Below are 19,618 nucleotides of genomic sequence, written 5' to 3'. Positions count from 1 at the left end.
ATCATCTTATTGGATCTTTTGTGCAGCCCATTAAAGGGAACCAATCATGCCGAAAATCCATCTTAAGATAAGGAAACGTGCTGGCACATCACCCAGCACATTTCCTAAACATCCCCCTGTAACCTCCGTGCCCCCCTCCATCAGTCAGTAATCTTACTTTGAAGAAGTCCTGCGCTGTATGTAAATTTCTGGCAAGTAGTCACGGTGGGCGGATTTAGTCAAGGTGGGCAGGATCAGTCACAGGTCCTGGGCGTCTGTAATGGCTGTAATCACGCCCAGAGGGGCGTGCTTGAGGTCTGCCTTCCATCCACGTAACCTGGGGGCTTGCGTTTCATGTCGGCGGCGCGCTGACATCATCTGCACGCAGCGCAGACGTCTTTTGTAGTCCGCGCATGCGCAGCACGGCGGGAGACGCCGCCGACGTACTGCGCATGCGCGGACTCTGGAAGATGACGGCGCTGCGTGCGGATGATGTCAGCGCGCCGCCGACGTGAAACGCAAGCCCCCAGGTTATGTGGATGGAAGGCAGAACTCAAGCACGCCCCTCTGGGCGTGATTACAGCCATTACAGACGCCCAGGACCTGTGACTGATCCTGCCCACCTTGACTAAATCCGCCCACCGTGACTACTTGCCAGAAATTTACATACAGCGCAGGACTTCTTCAAAGTAAGATTACTGACTGATGGAGGGGGGCACGGAGGTTACAGGGGGATGTTTAGGAAACGTGCTGGGTGATGTGCCAGCACGTTTCCTTATCTTAAGATGGATTTTCGGCGTGATTGGTTCCCTTTAAATGTATTGTTGTCAGCAGTACGCCACCCTTAGTAAATAGTTGATGTGTGACCGACAAGGATGCATTAAATGGGCTGCATAAACAATGCTGCAATGGCTTATGCATATAGAGCCCGAGCACATGATTAATTGTACTGCAGCCTGTTGGTCCATGTAAATGGGCCTTTAGCCCCTGGTACCTCCTGTACAAGCAGGTAATTGCTACTGACATGATCCAGTTACACAAATATTGCAACCAAATACACATACTGTGAATGCAATACAAATATACAGTTCATACAGAAAATACCGATTTGGCATGAGAGATCACATTTTATCTCATGGAAACATATTTTATGGTATTAACACAGCAAAATAAGACGTGGAAAGAAGGTAAATAATTTTTCCAATACTTTCCAATTTTCACCTTCCTTACATATGCTGCTGGCTGTCCAGAGACTAGAAACTTATTGCTACATAAACCAAATAAGTCATATTTTATACAATAGAAAAACCACCTCACTGCTGTACTGAGCCCAATTCTACTCATGATGAATCCCATGTGCAGGTGTAAGGTCCAGTCAGGGTTCAAGTAACATAAAGATAATCCCACACTGAAATGTAAAAATGATCTTTTATTTATAGACAGGTAAAACCAACAGGGAACCTCTCACACATGTTCGGTGCTTTCACCCTTGGTCCTGATGTAACATTGTGTTAGCTATTTTTGCAACCTCACAGTTCAGCAGATACTGTTATAACATTTGCCAACCTTTTTCTTACATACATCAGCTAGCTTAAATTCTAGAACATTCTCAGTCAGTTAGGGATCAATGGCCACAAGAGCATCTCCCAGTTATGAAAAGGTAAGTCCACACCTATCAGAAATTTAGGAAAATCAGACTCAGAGAACAATGAAAGCACTGGTAGAAAAATTAGCAGAAAACTTTTTACAGTTGAGAATCAATAGTATTTATTTTTACCGTATATCAGTTTTCTGTAGTTTGGTGCTGAACAGCAGGAAGACAAGAATTATCATGGGTCACAGCCCAGGGGTGATATAGGGGAGAGGTACTTATGACAGCTTTAATTTTATATGCCAGAGAAACCGTTCTATTATCTATGATGGATTATACAGTAAGATCATAGGATTTGCTTTTTCCTGCCTCCCACTAGTCTGTAGTGCCCACTGTGGATCACAGCAGATCTAGTTTTGTACAAGCAATAAAACTGCAGGGGCTGAAGTAATATGTAATGTATTTTAAGTGTCATACTTTAAGGGTTTCTCTGGATGCATCAAGTTACCGTCAATAAACCTATTTTGACCAAATATGTAAGTAAGTAATGAATTATTATACTCTAAATGGCAAATTCCCTCAGTGTGAATTTGACTTAGTACATGTAGATGAAAGGCTGCTGTCAGTTTCACTCGGAGGCATGCAGGGATAGGTCTGACATCTATACAGTATATGCAATGTTGCATTGCTTTACATGAAATATGACTAATATGATTATCTAGGCACAAAATAAAAGGAAATTTTTTTGGCATTTTCCTACTTCTACCCTGTTTTATTGTACGGGATAAAGATTCCAGGAGGTTTTATAAAGAGGCTAGGTTCACCTCGCTTTTTGCATCCGTTTTATTTTATCCATTTTCAACATATAATGATAACATACCGAAAAGCAGGGTAACCATTGTTTTTGTGTACGCTAAAAAAATTATAAATTAAAAGACAGATCAATTTTGATCCTTCTTTGTATCAAGTCAATGGAAAAGTGATCCTGATCCCAAGTCCCTCCTGTGGGTAGCATCCCCAGTAGCCACTAGCCCCCCCCCCCCCATATAGATAGCATCCCTAGTAGCCTGGTGCCCCTGTAGGTAGTCTCTCCAGTTGCCAGCTCCACTCTATTGGTAGTCTCCCCAGCAGCAAGGCCCCCGCTCCATACTCACCTACCTCCGTTATCCAGCACATCATTCTGTCTTCCCTTCCTTTCCTGCTCTGACAGAGGGCACCTGAATGTCATACACCCCTGCTGGAGTAGGAAAGGAACACTGAGATTCTCCAAAGATGGTTTTCTGACCCCCTCTGGCTGCCAGGGGATCAGAAAGCCTAAATCTGCATGAAATTTGTATATTTGTGCATTATCTTTAATGGGAGTTGTGCAGCTTGCTCTCTACAGCTTCAATCTTCAGCATAAAACCAGCGCAGTGTAACTCTATTAAAACATATTCTAGTGCCAAAATTGATGTTTATTAGAAAAATCACTATTGTGCAATGTTATCCACAATTGGAGGTACATTTTAAGTAATGGGAATTGTAAAGTAAGGACATCCTCTTGCTGGATCCACTTCTGACTTTGGCTCAATGGCATTTCTTTTCCAAAAACCACTGTGTGTGACACTAGCTTTATTGCAGGTTTTTTTTTTTTTTTTTAACTTTTGAGCTACCTCTTTAAATAAAAAATACCAAATCTGCCTAGCGGAGAATTATCATTCTTACAACTGTCTTTATTTTTCTCAGTCATCTATAAATAATTAGTTCTAATAGTTCTGCCGCACATGAAATTACATCATATGCAAATTCTCACGTTTTATTCATATTTCATGTACATATGCTGCATTAAAGCAAGAACAAAGCATATTAATTAAATGTCAAATATGATATCTATGTGCTTTAAATCAAGGCAAATTATATTAGAGAATGTTCATTATTTCCTGTGGTGCATTCCTGTGTGATATGTATATGTTCTATGCAAATTGAAGTAGCAGACACACATTATGTATTGTTTTTGCAAACAACACGTTCATCACTTACATTAACAAATTATTTCCTGAAAACCTGTATGAAAAAATAGGTTTGTTTTTTTACTTCACATAAATTCCACCATCTAGGTACCTGTTTGGCTTCTTGGTTGAGCACAAATATAAGGACTTTGCTGAGTTATGACTTAATTCTGGGTGTTAAAAATGTGCTCATAGACTTCCTAGTCTTCCTAGTCCTAGTTTTATAAGCTTATACAAAGTAAATGCATCTAGCCTACCATAACTTGAAGATACCCATGATCCTTAGACCTTTCTTAGGTGACTGTTAGCATAGACCAAGGTTCCTACATTTTACCAACGCTATATGCTATTTGAAGTCACTTGTTGTGCGACTCAAGGAAGAAAGGAATCTAAGATTGACCCCATCCAGTACTGGAACAAGTTAGCTTGGTGCCCTAGGGGATATAAGGTAAATGACAACATTATCTGCCAGAAAACCTTGTCAGATAGCCTTCAGGCTCCCCCCAGCCTTCCTACAGCGCAAACATCCTTTAGTGTATAAACCAGTAATATAAGGATCCTATTTTGTGTCAATCCTAATAACCATATACTGCTTTTTGGATTTTGTATGGCTTGAAAAAGAACCTAGAAAAAATAATAACATACGTGGTGGACACAGTTTTGTAGGTGCAGAAACTAAATTTAGTACCAAAAAAATATTTACACATGATGACTGTCTTCTCTAAGGAAGCAAAGGTTTAGTGTATACACTATATGCACAGGAGGAAGGACCCCTGATAGTCGGGGGAGGAGGTGGAAAGAAACTCTGTCTGGAAGACGTTCTAATGTTAACAGGAACACAGAATATGCTTGCAATATATGAGGGTGTCCATTTTCACCATTGTCCTAACTAACTGTCAATTTATACCTGTAACCAGATCGGTTGAGACTCCATTATTCCTCTATAAGTATGAAAAGGCAAGCTCCTACTCTATTCTGACCTCCTATTGAATTGACAGACTCGAAGTGTAGGGGAAATCCCGGCTGGTGTAGGCAGCCCCTATAGGTCTGTAGGTAGGACCTAAATAGGGTAACATCCCTGACTATCGGGGCTCTCCCTCCTGTACATATTGTTATACACTATACCTTTACTCCATATACCTTTGAAGACGGTTGTTATCTATAAATAGTTTTTTGGCACTAATAAATTTAGTTTTTGCATCATACAAAACTGTGTCCATCGCATATCTCATTATTCTCTCTAGGTTGTTGTTTGTCTCAGATCTATAAATCTGTACATGTACACTGGCTTTAAAACAGCCACAATGTTGCTGCTATTGTAATTCTGTACATGCCTTTTTATTGTAATTAAAGTTATGTTTAAATATATTTATCCAGTGCCTTGAAATCTAAAACATTGGATTTAGTGGAGTGTTGCTCCAAGTTAAAGCATACCTGTCATGGTTAAAGCTTCTAAACTTCCATATGAAGACACAGCTGAGAGACCTATTAAGACGAATAGGGCTCATGCATGGAACTCACAGATGCTTAGGGCATTTTCATGGAAACCTGAACTTTCATTGGACGGCAGCACTGGTTGGCTGAGCGGGAACGGAGCCGGGAGCCGCATATGCAGCCACGTCGCCAGAGCAGGTAACGTATGCTCTCACCGGCAGGCAGTGGGGTGGCCGGCAGGCAGCAGGGGGTTAAAGCACATACTTACAGTATGTGCTTTACAGTATGTGCTGTGAGTATGTGCTCCATAGGAATGAATGGGACTGGATCCGCAGCTGATCTCACTGTGAATCCACAGCGTGAAATCCGCTGCGGATCCGGTAGGTGTGAACACACCTTTAAAGGGAATCTGTCAGCTGTAATTCATATTCCAAACAGCTGACACTGTTAGAAAGTTGTTAGGTCAAAAAGACATATGGTACCTTTCATATATCCATCTGTACTTATATACTGTGGAAAATGCCTTTATTCTCTGGTAGAAAGAGACTTTTCCAAACTCCTGATCTGATGCAAGCTGGAATGTCTCCTCTTCTCCCTGCTTTATTGACACCTGGAAGCTGAGTTACAAGCAGGGGCAGGTTTGGGAGGGGGAGTAAAGAGGTGTTACAGCTAGCTGTATTTCTGGAGCTTTGGAAAGCCTCTTTGACTTGTTTTTTTTTTTTTTTTTACTATAGAATAAAAGTATTTTTCTATGTTCTGGAAGCACAGACGGACATATGAAAGATACCATGTGTCTCCTTATTCTAACAGCTACTGTATCTAACTGTGGAAGTAGTTTGGAACATGAAATGCAGTTGCAATGGACAGATTCCCTTTAAGTATAGGCAGGGCCTGCCTTAGGGGTGTGGACCTGTGCTACCGCACAGACCGTATCACCCCGTCAATCACAAGGGGGCGCCAGCTCTTGGTAAACCCGAACTAGTGCCGTGGCCACCTTCGGGTGCTGTGCCGCCCCCTTTAGCTATAAGCATGCCTATTGTCAGGCTTATAGTTAGACTGATTGACAGTGCAAGGTGCCACTGGCTCCTCGCGCTGTCAATCACTCTTGTGACCACAGGCAACGTAAAGTCTGTGGTTACAAGAGGCCGCTCTGTACCCCTGCTCCAGCGCTCTGACGTCACTGTGCAATGGAGCAGAGAGAGGTACAGAGCGAGGAAGAGAAGAATAGGGGATGCTGGAAGAGTCAGGAGCCAGCGGAAGCTAGGTGAGTAAAGTGTTTATTATTTGTGCACAGGGGGCACTGGATACTATTGGGGCTGCTGGGGAGGGTATACACACCTGATGCTATAAGGTGACTGCAGGAGGAGGTGGGCTGATGCTTCAGGAAGGGGATTAATAGTAAAAAGGGGTCTTATATTACTATATGGGGGCTGATAACTGATATTATATGGTGACTGTATGTAGCGGGAGAGAGGCTGATAACTGATACTATATGGTGACTGCAGGGGTGGTGGTGATAACTGATACTATTAGGTGACTGCAGGGGGAGGGGGGGCTGATACCTGATACTATATGGTGACTGCAGGGAGAGAGGGGCTGATGCTACTATATGGGGGGAAGGGGATGATACCTGATGTTATAAGGTGACTGATACTATATGGTGATGGGGATTGATATTAAACAGGGGCTGATACCTTGTGTAGTAATACTATATAGGGCCTGGAGGGGCGATTGAGAGTTAGAATGATATGTGGGGGCTGCACAGGTAGTAGGGCAGATACCATATGGGGGATGCACAGGAAGGAGTATGATATTATATAAGGGCTGCAGAGGTGGGAGTCTGATACTATATAAGGGTTGCACAGGGGGTGTACACTATTTGGGAGTTGCACAGGGGGGTGTCTCATACTATATTGGGGTGTACAGAGATGCCTGATGCTATATGGGGACTACACAGAGGGCCTTTAGTATATAGAGAACATACTACTATTATGTTGGGGGGGGGGGGTAAAACCTCATGGGGCACAGCTGACCTAACTACTTTGCTGAATCAAGGAGCCTAAAATGTTTTTCTGGCAGATTCTGGTAAGAAGATTAATGGCCAGGAGAAGACTTTAAGATGGCCCGGGCTGGATGGAGAGAAAAAGGAAAAGTGAACAACTCTGATCAGAGAAGATGCCAACTATAGTCACTGGATGTAACTGTTCTCTCTTATAGGGTCTGTAGTGATAGTGGTCATGGTGTGTTAGTATTAGACTATTTAGATATGGAGTGGTCTTATTGGTAATGTCTTTCTCACTTTCAGGGCATTATATTGTGTGCAGAGGAGACTTAAGGAGTATGTCCTTAAAAGGTTTATGTGGGCGAAAGAAATGATTACTGGTGCATTCCCTGTATAAATTTTGGTCCCATGTCCTGCTGTTTCTGAGGGGGCGCCAAAAGCAACTTCTGCACAGGGTGCCATCTAACCTAAGGGCCCTATTACACGGGACAATTATTGTTCGAAAAATTGTTAAATCGTTCGTATTTAAATGATAATCGTTCTATGCAATTGCAGGCAATGATCGAAAAATCGTTCGTATGTCGTTTAGATCTGAACCTAAAATTATTGTTAATCGTTCGCAAATCGTTTGCTGTAATTCCACATTCATTCACTCAGGTTCTGAATTTTTCCACTAATCGTCCAGTGTAATCGCACATTGTTCATTGTTTTGCTAGGATCAGAAGGAGTAAACGATCATAGTAACGATCGCAATAACGATCATAGTAACAATCGTAACTAACGATTATCGTTGTGTGTAATATGGTGAACGATTTCAGGTTAACGATAAACAATCTCATTTGCGATTGTTTATTGTTAGTCGTTAATCGTTAAAAATCGTTCAGTGTAATAGGACCCTTAGGCCAGCCCTGAGTCCAGGCTTAATTAGCAGTGCATTGGACTGTTTAGCCTTTAGTTATACAGTATATGTTTGAATATATGTAAATTTTAAGAAAACGAATCTATAGTTATCTCTTTTCCATTCTATTCTTAGCTGACACTAAAACCTCTCCAGCCAATAACCCTGCTGACAATAAAAGCTAAAGAGATTCTAGCAGAAACCTTACCCATACAAACCTCTTTATAAAGTATGGGCAAATCAGCTAAATCAGAAATGGAAAACATCATTCATGACAGCATGCCCCCAATGAAGAGGGTAGTATGGACAAGAAGGTTCCATAACTTGCCATATGCTATATTTTTTCATTGCCTTACACAACTTGTTATATGATGTAGGTGTCTCTTATTAGATATTTTATGTGACTCCATACAGTTTTTTTTTTAACACAGTGGTGCCTTGATTAATTAGTTCTGGGACCGTGCTTGTAATCCAAATCCACTCTTATACCAAAGCACTTTTTTCCTATAAGGAATCATTGAAATGCAGAAAAATGGTTCCACACCTCAAAATGTTTGGAATGTGAGGGAGACTGTAGAACCCGCTATGCAGGCCATGCCCCCCCCCACTCCCCCTCTCACCCAGTACAGGGAGCGCTTAAACCAAAGCAATGCTCTTAAACCAAGTCACAATTTTGAAAAACTGTTAGCTCTTCTTGCAAAGCCCCAAGGTACCACTGTATATTTTATGATTAGGGGGTGAATCAGTTGGTTTGGTAGATTTCTTGGTGCCAGATACCTTCAGAAGTATTGTAGAGTACCATACCTTTATGGGTCATAGCCATTTTGGTGGAATTAGGGGGGCCTGCACAATATTAAGCAGTTGGGTCATAATATTATGGATGATTAATGTATACTTACAGTATACTGTGATTTTAACTAATGTTTAGTCTTTATCTGGGCACAAACCTAATATGTGTGTTATTATGTGCCCTATACTGCTAGAAAAATATGTTGCTTTTATTAAGACTAAGAAATGTTTATGTAGCTTTCAGCTTCTCTATATTGGGATAGATCCTTGTTGGCTTTGCAACACTTTTTGCAGTCTGTATTTAAAGGTAGTGGATAGCATTGATCATCCGATCTTGTAAAGTGTGTTTGCTGTGCAGCATGCAAAATCCTAACACAGCCTATCTAATGCTTAATTTTATAGTACAGTAAATAACATGGTAAAATTTTCAGGGAACATCCAAAATTGCTTTCATTCCTCCCTGTATTTTTCTTCCTTTGATATTGCTGTAGGTGCAATCTGAATTACATTTTACCCACAGGACAGTCTAACCAAAGTGTAAATTCAGTTTGATCTTCGATTATCATTCAGTAGCCATTTCTCTTAACTGGTACATTACGTAGCTTTTGATGTCATGCCAGGCTCATTTATCGCACAATGAGCTTGCCTCTACCACTACATGGAATATTTAGATTTTAACTGGCACTGTTGAATTTTTCATGTTCGCCCGGTATATTGCTCCAACTCCTAATATAAGCAATACAGGCTAAGGCTATGTTCACACAACGTAACACTACGGCCGTAGTTCTCACCGCAGAACTACGGCCGTAGTTTTGCGGTGTGGAAGAATGCCTTATTTGCAATGGGATCCCGGCCGGAGCGTACACACATCGTATACGCTCCGGCCAGGATCCCATACGCAGACAGAAAAAACTGACAGGTCAGTTTTCTGCGGCCGGAATTCAGTGAATTCCGGCCGCAGAAAGACCTGTCAGTGCACACAGCGAAGCGAGCGGCTCCGGCCACTTGCTTCACTGTGTGCTATGGGAAGCTCTGATGCGGGCACACGCTGATGCGCCCGCATCAGAGCACTGTGGCCGGAAAGATCATCCGGCTGGTACTTAAATACCGGCCGAGATGATGCAGCCAGAGACCGGCCGTTCTGGACGGTCTCATACGCAGTGTGAACATAGCCTAAAGATGAATAAAGAAGAGGCTGTATGCTGAACAGACAACAACACATACCAAAAGTTACAGGATAGCAAATGTAAAAGTTGCAACTAATCAATAAGCTGCCTGTAATTCTTTTCACATACCTAACACTACATGAGGGATAAAACATCATGGAAAAAAATAAAAAATGATTCGGATTGTAGTTTTGCGATAGCTGGGGGCCACAAGTTTTAGACTCTTGGCAGTTTTAAAGGGGTTATCCCTTTATGTGACCTATGTGGGGTTATCCCTTTATGTCCCTATGTGACCTTTTCTGTGCCCTCCGCTGACTGCAACCCCGTTACTGCTAAGATGAATTTGTCTCTAGAGTGACAGCCTGCTCAGCCAACCACTGACTGAGACAGGATAGTGCTGCGGCCAGTGATGATATAGGTTTTCCACTGGGCTGCATTATATAAAAGTGCAGGATATATTTCTAATGCCCAATGACCCCTTTAATCCAAGTATAATGACCCCTAGACACTGCTTATAGTATTAGGCCGGGTTCACATGCTGTATGACATTAGCCGTTCTGTATAATGGCCATGTCGCAGGTTGGCAGCTGCCTGCAAAGTTCAGCCTGGCCGGTACTGCAAACCGGACGGATGAACTTCATTCCTTTTTAAATCGGGTGTACATACGGGTGTGCCCACATTCCAATTTACCATAGCAGACAATGTAAAGTGCGGCCAGAGCTGCACTTTTTCTGCACTGTCAGTTTGTGCATTGTCTACACTATCAGTTTTGTGCAGCCACTATTCAATGAATAGTAGCCGCACAAAACTGACTGTGTCAGTGAAGGTCTTACCGGCTGGTACTGCAGTACCGGCCAGATCATCTTCATTCCTGTTGAATTTGGATGCGGGCACATCTGTGTGAGCCCCCTTCCCAATTTACCATTAGGCTGGGTTCACACTACGTTTCAGTCAGTATTGTGGTCCTCATATTGCAACCAAAACCAGGAGTGGATTGAAAACACAGAAAGGCTCTGTTCACACAATGTTGAAATTGAGTGGATGGGCGCCATATAATGGCAAATATTTGCTGTTATTTTAAAACAACGGCTGTTATATTGAAATAATGGCCGTTATTTACTGTTATATGGCGGCCATCCACTCAATTTCAACATTGTGTGATCAGATCCTTTCTGTGTTTTCAATCCACTCCTGGTTTTGGTTGCAATATAAGGACCACAATACTGACTGAAATATACGTAGTGTGAACCCAGCCTTACACACAATGAAATGTGCGGCCGTAGCTGCACCCTCTATTGTGTGAGCTGACATTTCAACCGGCTGCACGAAAACTGACATGTCAGTTTTTTCGTGTGGCCGGTTAGAATCCTAGAATCATATACTATGTGTATGTACTCCGGCTGGGATCCCATTCATTCAAATACATTTGCAACAACAGCCATGATTTATGCAAAACATACGTGGTGTGAACATAGCCTTATATTGTTTTCAAGGTGGAGAGGAAAGATTCTCCTTGTGGAGACCACTTGCTGGTGTGGTGAGTCTTATAGTCTAGATAGTGCCCCATTTTTAAAAAGTAAGAAGGCTGGATTTCTAGTGAAGTTGGCTTCCCTTTAAGTCAGTGTCTGACCCATTGCAGATCCTTGAAATTTGACTATAGATTTTGAGGTAAACTGGAGTCTTCAGCAAATGGATAACCATCCATCTGTAAATAGCTGATTTGGGGTCCTTACCTTATTAACTATAGAACATGGTTAAAGTGTCTTTGATGCCGGTGTCATTAGTGAGTAGTATAGTCATCTTCTAATGGATAAAAACAATTAATACATGTGTACTTTTTGTGTTTCAAATTGTGACATCATGTACACAGGTTTCTGGACATTAGGAACAACTTAAAGTAATTTTTTCTCGGCAGTACCCAGAATGCTTTGCTCTTGTTGCACACTGTGATAATCATGTATCTGAAGCAGGCTGATAACAGCCTGTACAACGAGGCATATCAATGAGCTCTGGGGGCTTATTTCTATGCACTGGATGGATTTCTTCCTCTCTTTTACGCTTCACATCATTTTTGTGCCTAATTGAGAGTGAAAGCAAATACAATTACAAAGACACACGTTCATGACCCAAGAAAGTCACATCCACATTAAGAACCTGTTACATAATATTAAAGATATATATCTCTACCAGAAGAACAAAGGGCATAGAGAATCCCTTGTAAAATGGAGCAGGCAGAAATAAGTGATTTTTAAACAGAAGCAAGCAAATGACTGTAATTGAATGCTTTTTCTATTTGTTTTATTATTACATTTGTCTGTGGAATAACATAATACAAATTTAATAAGGGGAAATGTAGCTTTTTGTAGTGAGACATGACAATACTTTCCCTGGAGAAAATAAATAATACACTACAAAAACAGGGAAATTAGAATAGTAAATAGAAAATGGATTTTGAATACTAAGGGGAGTAATAAAATAATTAGACTGGAATATTACTAGGGTAATAGAAACTTACAAATCTGATAGAAAGATAGTGTAATGAGTGACCAAGTTTATGCTCAACCTGCGTGCACATATACAGGAATTATTTCAGCTTTTAGGATTGAGTATTAGATGTCTCTTTATAGATAACATAATTGAGACATAACTATACGGGGTGCAGAGGTAGCAGTGTCACCCAAAACTCTAAAGTCTCAAGGGCCCCAAAGGCCTTACTGCTAATAGGAAGACACCAGTATTATAAATTGCACATGGTAGGTGGGGATCCTGTCAGAGATTTGGCACTGGGGCTCAGGAGCTTCATGTTATGCCTATGAACATATTAAAATATGTTTGCTTACGGTAATAATGTAAAAGAGAAGATGACATGCCATAATAATACAATGAATTGTTATCACAGGGTCATTGCTACAAACTAAGCTCTGCAACTTATGTAGATCCAAATCATGAAATTGTCTGTCTGTTTAGGCTAGGTTCACACTACGTTAGAAACTGTCCGGTGTCTGTGAAGATCTGTAGTCCCGGCCAGATGAACTTCATTTCTGCTGAATTGGGATGCGGGCGCATCCGTATGTGCCTGCATCCCAATTTACCATGGCACACAATGGAGAGTGCGGCTGGAGCGGCACTTTCTATTATGTAAACTGACAGTTTTGTGTGGCCTCTATTTAATGAATAGCGGCCGCCCAAAACTGACATGTCAATTTTTCTTGTGGCCCCTAGGGATCCTGGCCGGAGTAAATAATATGTATTCCATTGATTTCAGCGCAATGTATATTTTTAATTAATCATGCCCGTTGTTGCAAATCGCAGCAACGGCCGTGATTAATTCAAAATATACATTGTGTGAACGTAGCCTAAGGCTTTGTTCACACTACGTATATTTCAGTCAGTATTGTGGTCCTCATATTGCAACCAAAACCAGGAGTGGATTAAAAACACAGAAAGGATCTGTTCACACAATGTTGAAATTGAGTGGATGGCCGTCATTTAATGGCAAATATTTGCTGTTATTTTATAACAACGGCTGTTGTATTGAAATAATTGCAGTTATTTACTGTTATATGGAGGCCATCCACTCAATTTCACCATTGTGTGAACAGATCCTTTCTGTGTTTTTAATCCACTCCTGCTTAATGGTTGCTTACACTTAGTGGGTAAATATTGTTATACTGATGGTACTGAAGTCTACAGGACATTGTGTCCTACCATAAGTCCTTGACACTTGGCTGTGCCACTAAGTGTCAGACGGAGGCAAATCGAGCAGAGCTTGTATTTATCTCATGGGTTGCACCAGCCACCTGTGTGTTGGCCTAACATCCGCTCTCAGGAAGGTAGTGACGCAGGTGTAGTGGTGCAGGTGGAATTTACTCTCAATATTAGAAACAAAATAAGAGTCTTGCAGTTATGATATTTTTCAATAACTAAAAGAAATGATATTAAACTGTAAGCACTAAAGACCACTTGGGTCTCCCTATTGGGTACAGTGTAACTAAAGAAACAGGTAATTTTAGAAAAATCAGAACCAGAAACATTTAGAAAACCCTAATAACAGAATTTGGAGTGCTCGGTCAATCATCTCTAAATTGATATCAGTTCAGAGACTTGATTTTCCATTATTTCTAAAGTAGACTCCTTGAAGGGGTTGTCCAGTGAGAATCATTTTCTTTCAAATCAATTGGTTAAAACAAGTTATATAGATTTGTAGTTTACGTTTATTTAAAAGTCTCAAGTCTTCCCATACTTATCGGCTGCTGTATGTCCTACAGGAAGTGTTGTTTTCTTTTCAGTCTGACACAGTGCTCTCTGCTGCCACCCCTGTCCGAGACAGGAACTGTCCAGAGCAGAAGAGGTTTTCTATATCAGGGAGATAATGTTGATGTAGGCTGTAAGAACTGGTCACAGGTGGTGACATCACTCGGGGGCAGGGCTTTCGCTCAGCGACAACATCCAGCCAAGTCTCCTGTGACAAAAGAGGAGAAAGGGAGGAGATGGGGAGCTGTAGACAATACACATTTTAAACTTTTTTGTCAGTGGTGAATAATGCAAATGCATGCTGATACCAGTACTATTAGTGATAAATATTAGAAAGCTATATGTCTTGGGGTCATAGTTTTATTTAAATACAAGCTACTGGAATACCCCTTTAAGAGGTGATTCTATTGACAAGAGATGGAAGTCTAATACAGTAGGTCAAGTTGTAAAGTCATAAAGGCTCCTAAACACTGAACTGGAGTTGAAATCTGGTAATTTGCACCAATGATGTCTGTCAGCATCCCTAAATGATCCCCACTGTGTGTACAGGCATGTAGGCAGTGAACTTGATTATCACATAGCTGGGTCTGCTAATGTGGTATTGTAGACAAATGTTGTGTGTATTGATCCTGGTGCTTCCACATCTCTGCTGTTCATATAGCTTTACAACCCCCAGTGCTATCACAGTATGCATTCTTTATTTCCCAGTTATCATGGCTTCTCCTGCTGTTCATTTGTATCACAGAGGAATCATTGGACTCAATGAAGCCAATGACTATTAGATGTTTTAATGGTTAAGTTCCATCCTAAAATCTGAAAATGCCTTACAAACACTAATGACTAGTCTAAGCGAGCGCCTGCAGATCTTCATCAAAAAAATCCCTTTCCCCAACGGTTTGTTTTATTTTTACATTTTTAAACAATTCTTAAATAATATTGACTATTATGAATTCACGGGGAATGTGAATGGCCATTAATAATGCTTCACTGGCTCTTATTGTTTTACTAGTCTAAAGAAGCCATAAAATATGTCATAAAATTAATTGTTTAATGAAAATATCAAGCCATTTGTCAAGTGCCAGTTATACAGACCCTTGATTAGTATAATTGTTCTGTTTTGTCCACATATCTCATACACTACTATGACTGAGCTGTTCAAAAAGTCTACTTTTGTGACTGCTAACAGTCAGCCTGCCTAACAATGTCATTGTTATTAGAGCTTGTCTACATTACTACGAATTGTACATTGCATTTCCTTTCTATGCTTCAGATATTAAATCACTGGTGCACAAATCTCGTCTTCCACCTGCATTGAGATGACAGCGAGAGGGTTAATCATCCCGTCGAAAAAACAAGGGCACGTACCTCTCATTGAGGTTTAAGCTTTCAATTTGTCACAGCAAACATCTGTTCTTTGAAACGCTAATGTACTTTCTCCTTGTTCGAATGTGTGATATTCATGTGCCTTTCATGCTGCCAGGAAGCTGTTGTCTCTACTGATTCCTTCATTAAACATGGAAATCATGGCCCAGGTCATGTGGTGGAGCTGAGATAAATGGCTGATTGTGAAAGTGTGAATTTTAAGAGCTGCTAAAATGATTGTGCTGCAACATCATTATACTTTATAGTACAGCTGCATCAGATGTTAGTGCAGAGTACAGTTCCAGCAAGAGTAAATTGCTAGCCTCTACTTTTTATTATTACTTTAATTATGCAGATGCGGCTATAATTCCAGTCCTGATATATTCTGTATGTGCAAGTAGTCAGAAACCATAGTCACAAATGAGCAATCTACGTCTTATAAGAGACACGCACCTGACTGTCTGGGTAATTATTCATATAAATGTTAGTAAAATAATTCATTTAAAATATGAAGACTAGCAAATACATGCTGTATGTATATCTAAAATAAACACAAATAATCTCTGGAGAGAGCGTAGATTAAAGTTGTTGTTTTTTTTTTTTTTACAAAAATAACAATAGGTTTAGTTGCATTAATATTCAGACATTGCCTAAAAGCCTTACAATAAAAATCATAACACATGAAATTAGTACCAATTCCCAATGTTTCATTGTCCTTCTGGTGTACTTCTGGCTTAATCTGGTGGTTGTGGCACCCAATACAGCCTGCTTTAGTAGTATAAAACAAAAGGTTTCTCACTTCATAACATTTATGGCCTAAAAGACCAGATCTTGTGAAAACGAAAGAATTAGTTTACATTATACATAGTGTTAATAACAGAATGACCCTCAAATGACACAAGGTAATAAAAATCCATTGCTAAATTGTTGGTTGTAACTAGAGATGAGTGAACCAGGTTCGGGTTCGAGTCAAGCCGAACCCGAATGTTCGGCATTTGATTAGCAAGGGCTGCTGAACTTGGATAAAGCTCTAAGGTTGTCTGGAAAACATGGATACAGCCAATGACTATATCCATGATTTCCACATAGCCTTAGGGCTTTATCCAAGTTCAGCAGCCACCGCTAATCAAATGCCGAAAGTTTGGGTTCAGATCGACTTGAGCATGCTCCAGGTTCGCTCATCTCTAGTTGTAACGAAACATTTTATATACAATAGTTCCAATGGACCTTACAACAACAAATAAGCACTGGTCTCCGCTTTGCAGAGTTAATTTACCATAGTGTAACCGGTCCAATTCAAGTAATTAATTAGCTTTATATCAGATAACAATTACACCACAACAAAGCTAAAGTTTAAATATCACGATTTTATTACAATAAAAATTTACATAAAAAATCTTTTTAAGTGCCAACGGAATCCAGTAATAAATGACAGCCAAGACACTTCGGTCTTACAAAATGTTGGAATGTATCACTATATTATGTAAACATCAGAAAAAAATAATCAATAAATGTAACCATGCAGTGTATCCACATAGCCTCGCAGGATTACTAAATGCACTATCCAACTAATCCCACAATTACATGGAATGAATGTACAAGATGCTTACCCATCGTGTGTCTGGCGCCAATAGCCCCGACGCACGTTTCGCGTACAGGTCGCTTTATCAAGGGGCGTATCTAACTCCTGTCTTGCACACTATTTATATCTCTAATGAGGATTCCTTCCGGGGCATGACGCGGGTCAAAGGAGGGGCCAGGAATCACGCAGCTTCCTTTCGGCCTACGTCACTGGAGCGCACGTCCACCGGTGGAACGCAAGTGGACATGCGCACAGCGACTCAGGAGGCCAAGTCGGAAGAGCGCCTGCGCCGGATTCTCCCTAGACCCGCGTACACGGACAGTATCTCAAATTCCCTATTCGGAGACTGCATGATTACATAAATTGACATGGTTATATAAGGCGTGTCTAATACATAGTGAGCTATAAATAAGTGCATAAATCTACATCATTTATAATAATTTCATACATCGTGTTATAATATCACAAAAAGTAAAGTGCCAAGTGCAAAATTTCATACATAAAAAACAAATATACATAAGAACAATCCAAATATAGAAAAATACTCATAATTAAAGTGTACTATGCAATATATATACCAGTTATAAATATGTGTTTTATATATAAAAGTGCTATAGTGAAAAATCCTGTACAATTATAAAAGACACTGTCATTGATTCACCAGATAAATATCATCTCCTCTATGTTTCTATAATATCCGTCCATAATTCATAAGGTGTTGTTCCTTTTTTCCTTTTTTCCTTTTCTTCCCTTTTAGTGACCCTTCTTCCCCATAATATGTAGGAATCCTCATCATGCTTCATGTAACCCATCACCAAATTACTAAAATTAAAAAATGTAGATAACAAGACAAAAATTAAAAACATGCTATTAAAATTAGATACACATGGAAACTAAAGGAATGAGGCAAAGCTTCGCTGTTCATTTAACCCATAAGGGGTCAAGCTACCTAGTGTATATATCCATCGGCATTCTTTTTGGGCTAGAATCTTCTTTTGATTACCTCCTCTAATGCCACCTACCACCTTCTCAATTCCTCTCACCTGAAAGGATCTAGGGTCACTATTGTGGCACAACTTAAAGTGTCGAGGGATTGTTGTCAGTTGACCAATATCAGAGCATTCTTTTGCCGCCACAATACCTCTAACATGTTCCCTGACCCGAATCCTAAAACTGTCTAATTTATGTAAACTTAGCAGGTAATTTATCATTAGGGTATGGTATGTCAGTTTTTGGGCAAAAATATGTGACACTTGCTTGCTGCACTCCGCATGCCACTTCTCATGATTTATTTTTTTTTTATAACATTTATAATAACATGTCAAGAATAGGCGTACATTACCACAGAAATCCAATTCAGCTCAGAGCTAGATTTCTACGTCTGGCTCATGGCTTGTGTCTGTTCATAAATCTTTCAACACAAAGACCCTCTTTAGAGGAAGACAGCTAATTAAAACATTGTATGCCACTTAAGCTATTATACGGGGTGATGAGAGGGAGAAAGCGAGCGCCGACCTGTCAGGTCAGCAGCGAGCAGGTAAGAGCCCTGGTGACCGTGGGGAGGGTCTGCTGATGCCACTCCTGTTGCACTAAGCGACGGCAGCTGCTGTTGTGAACGTTGATCTTTCAACATGTTGAAAGCCAACGATCAGCCAACATCATGCGAATACGGCCGATAATCACATATAATTAGACGTCATCACAAGCAAAAAAAATAGTAGCGGTAAAAAGAACAGTGGTGATACGTTCCAAAGGTAGGCAACGTCCGTTTCACGGTAACTTTGCTTCTTTAGTACAGAGTTACAGCAAAACAGACGTTGCCTACCTGTGGTAACTCCTGAGCACTGCACCACCTAGGGGCTTGCTTGGTAGCAAAGAACCATTTTCGGAGAAAAACTACAGAATCAAACAGCAAAACAGTAGGACTCTTTTTTTAATTTTTAATGCTTTCTGAAAAATTGCTTCCTTTTTCAAGTGAACAAAAACACACATTTTTGTATCTGTATTATGGATGCAATTCCCAGCCTCAACACATTTCTGATGACCACAACTAAAAGCTACCAGTTCGGGCCATCAAAGTCATGGTAAGGCCTTACAGAGATTCAATCATAAAAGATAAAAAAAAACATTCATTATATCGAAGAAGTCTATGACTTGGAAAGTGCTAGTATAATTTCATACATATATTATTATTGAAGTAAATTTTTTCATTGTATTCTTTATAGTATTTTCCATTTGACCAGCTATCTGGAGTCTACTACTTCTAAGTGCTAAGGGCCCTATTCCACCGGACGACTATCGTTCAGATTATCGTTAAATCGTTCAAATCTAAACGATAATCGTTCGGTTGAAATGCAGTTAACGATTAACGACCAAACGAGAAATCGTTGATCGCTTTATAAGACCTGGACCTATTTTTATCGTTGCTCGTTCGCAAAATGTTCGCAAATCGTTTACATTGAATAAGACATCGTTCGGTCGTTCGCAAAAGATACGAACGCAATAGCGAATAAATAGCGAAGAAGAAACGATCGCAATTACGATCATAAGTAACGATTATCGTTCCGTGGAAA

This window comes from Dendropsophus ebraccatus, chromosome 1, assembly GCF_027789765.1.
Source record: "Dendropsophus ebraccatus isolate aDenEbr1 chromosome 1, aDenEbr1.pat, whole genome shotgun sequence".
Lineage (NCBI taxonomy): Eukaryota > Metazoa > Chordata > Amphibia > Anura > Hylidae > Dendropsophus > Dendropsophus ebraccatus.
The sequence above is the reverse complement of the archived record's forward strand: the minus strand, read 5'-3'. Positions refer to the sequence as shown.